Source organism: Tupaia chinensis, unplaced genomic scaffold (genome assembly GCF_000334495.1).
Source record: "Tupaia chinensis unplaced genomic scaffold, TupChi_1.0 Scaffold147554_1, whole genome shotgun sequence".
NCBI classification, from domain to species: Eukaryota; Metazoa; Chordata; class Mammalia; order Scandentia; family Tupaiidae; genus Tupaia; species Tupaia belangeri.
Window position 1 is genome coordinate 1,992,471 of NW_006207406.1, and position 3,579 is coordinate 1,996,049.

At 42.9% G+C, this 3,579-nt stretch overlaps 1 pseudogene; it reads left to right on the plus strand.

The window, feature by feature from the left end:
- The first annotated feature begins 600 nt into the window (after nucleotides 1-600).
- LOC102483930 (28 kDa heat- and acid-stable phosphoprotein pseudogene) lies at nucleotides 601-1,106 on the plus strand (annotated as a pseudogene).
- The last annotated feature ends 2,473 nt before the right edge of the window (nucleotides 1,107-3,579 follow it).

Sequence of the window (3,579 nt, forward strand, 5' to 3'; positions counted from 1 at the left end):
CCCCACCACAGACCTACTGAATCAGATGATGAAGATTCCCTGGTGATTCTTACGCTCATTAAAGTCTGAGAAATGAATTAGGCGCGAAGAAGAATTTGTGCTCAGATCTACATGTGTCAATAGGTGTTTTTACTTCTAGCCCTGTATCTTTGGGCAGGCTACTTAGCTTCTCTGACTCTGTAATTTTTTTTGTTTCCTTTTTTTTCTTCTTTTTTTTGGAAAGGTTTTTCCTTTCGGACACCTGCGCTCACCAGAAAGACAGAGAGACAGAGACAGAAAGCAAGAAATCCCTCCCGGGAGGGTGTGGGGGGGATGGCCACGCAATCCCTTCTCCTCCATTCTCCTCTCGGGATCTTGGGCACGCACGCACACGCACCCAGCATGAGTTTAAGCCATTGGGTAGGAACTCGAACCACGGTGGGCCACATGGGAGTCCAGTGACATAGCCATTACACTAACTGCTGGGCCCATGTATTTTCTCATTTATAACTGGAGATAAAAATAGTTCCTACCGAAAGCAAAGGTGGCCCGCTGGAGTGGACTGGACCAGGCGGAAGAAGTCGAGGCCAGCACATTTCCGGTTCCGGTGTCAGTTCCAGGGGGCCTATCGGAGGAAGGAAAGGAGGCCGCCAAGGTCGAGCTAGGCAGTGCACGAGGCCTGAGGAGTTGGACGCACAGCTCCAGGCCGAAAAGCAGAAGTCCAGGGAAGACGAGGAACAAGAAGAAGGTGGAGCTGAGGCTGTAGGTGACGCCAAAAAGGAGGCGACATCTCTAGACTCAGAGGAGAGTGAGGGTGAAGGTGACTAGCAGCAAAAGCACAGAGGCGTGGATGGGCTCATCGACACTGAGAACCCAGACCAGGTGGCACAGGCAGCCGGAAAGGTCACACAACTAGATCTGGACAGACCAAAGGAGCTTTTGAGGAGAGAACGAGAAGAAATTGAGAAGCAGAAAGCAAGAGAGCATTACAGGAAAATGCAGTTAGCTGGGAAAACAGCAAGCCAAGGCCGACCTTGCCCGACTGGCAATCTTGCTGTGGAAACAGAGGGAGGCGGCAGCAAGCAGGAAGAGGAGAGGAAAGTAAAAGGCCTGAGACTTCGTCAAGAAACGGATGCAGTCGCTCTCCCTGATTAAGTAAGTGCCATCCGTGGGAGGAGATGCCAGGGCACTGGGCCACACTTACTGTTAGGTCTTTGGGAACGTCGTGACGTGTTGTTCTATGTTTTTCTGTGCAAAAATGCATCATGACTTCCCTCACAAACCAATACTATCTCTCTGGTTTGGCCCTAAGCAATTGGACTTTGAAGTACGCTTAAAGTGAGGAGTCCAGACCAAGTCACATATACATATTTTGTAAAATGTATTTTATAAGTAAAATAATTATACAACTAACTTTAAAATATATATGGTAGAATCTAAACTTGACACAGTCAATAAATGGTAGTCATTGTATCACCATTTAGTTGGTTAGAAGGACAAGTGCATACAAAGGTTGTGCAAAATAGATCCTCATTGGAACCTCTAATTGTGTTAAATGGGGAAAATTTAAGTACACTACGATGAAAGATACCAAACACTTATATATCACACATTAGAGTACAGCCCAAGTTAATGTTTTATAAGATTGTGGTTTTAATCTGTAGATGATTCTTTGATTCTATGTGCTTTTGAATCTCACTTTCTTTACCTTTTAATCTATGGTAATTGAAGTAGATTATTTGTTTTCAAATGGACTTAAATATGTCTGTAAAAATTATTTTCAGGGGGCCAGGAGGTGGTGTGGTGGTTAAGGGACTGGGCTTCCACATAGCTGACTGTAGTTCAAGTCCAAGACCTGGCAGCTTGCTTTCTCACTTTTCTTCTCTTTTTGGTGAGCGCATATGCCCTCTAACAAATTAATGATAATAATAAATAAATAAAATTAAATAATTAAAAAAAAATCATTTCAGGGACCAGCAGGTGGCATGGTGGTTAAGGTGCTGGATTCCTACATGGTAGATCATGGTTCAGGTCCCAGACCTGGTGGTGTGAAAATCTGGTGGGTGCTTATGTATGCATGCCCAAAATCCCAGGAGGAAAATAGAGGAGAAGGGATTACAACATAGCTATCCCCCTGGTGGACAATTTCTCACTTTCCCTCTCTCTGTCTCTCTTCAGTTTGCACACATGCCCTATGGGAAAAAAAAAAAAAAAACAACTAAAAATCATGTTCAGGTGGTAGAATACTTTATGCACATTTATACACATGAATAATAATGATCTAGACACTGAACAAGAGGGAGTAATATAGATTATAAGGCAGAGAACACGGTGGCATTCAGCTTTGATGTTAGATGATATTTGTATAAGATAATGAAATCTGCTTCTGAGAAATAAACTTCTTTTGCTCATAGGGAGAAAAATCTTTCTCATCACACAGATTTTCTCATACCGGGATTTGCTTAGTTTGAACCATCAGGCATCGTGATGGCGAAGCTCTCGCTTTTACTTGCATAGGCAAGGTAGAGTAAGACTCTCGCATGGTATAAAACTATGTGCTTTTAAATGCTCATGGTCTAACTAATCAGAATTTCAGAGCTCATTTAGACTAGAGGAAACCAGGAAAAGAACAGGAGAAGGAAATTCTCACAATTGGCCTTGTTCCTTGGAGTCATCAAATTTAAAACGTCACCTTTACTGCCAACTCTACCTCTGGAATGACAGTGAGGAGGTGCAGCTGTGTGCCTTGGCCCTCTTGCTGTACCAAGTGGATTTTGTCAAGGCTTCTATTGTGGACGTGAAGCTTTTCCTTTAATGACACATTGGTTTAAGACATCATTCACCCATCCCACCAAGGAAAATAAGTATGTAACTAGCACGTCGGCACCACATGGGCCTTTCTCTTTTTATGTACTTTTTCTTATTTCTTTCAGACCCCACCTCTTTTCTTGCTAAGCAGAGGAAATAGAAGGAGGGAAAAAAGAGCATAGGGCTTTTACAGAAGATGGAACATCTTTATTTTGTTACTCCAAAGCATAGCATAATGGTTTGGTGGGAACCAAAGAATAGAAACTAAAATATTCAGTGGCATAACCAAATAGATTCGTGCTAGGGAGGAAAACATAGGCATGCTCACCAGAGAGAGACAGAGAATAACAGTGAGAAACCAGCCCCCAGGAGGGCATAGCCATGCCACAATCTCTTTTCCATTTCCTCCTGGGATTTGGGGCATGCACCAACATGCGCCTTGTGTGAGTTTCAAACCTCTGGGTCCAGGACTCAAACTGTGGTCAGCCATGTGGGAATTCAGCACCTTAACCACTACACCACCTGCTGGCTCCTACCTAGTACTATTTGATTAAGGCACTCAATGTGCCTTGAGTTTTTCTTTTGCTATAGTCAGTTCTACCGGAGGCAAAGCTGTCTTCCCAAGAAGGTGAATCAGCTCCTTTTTGGAATGTGTTGATTTATGCATATTTCAAGACCTTTATTTTTTTTTTTAGTTACAACAAAATCTAGCGTATAGTAAAGAGATGTGAGAGAGACACAGTGACTGGCTTGAGTATTTTAAGATAAACTTTTGATAAACATTTGTATGGA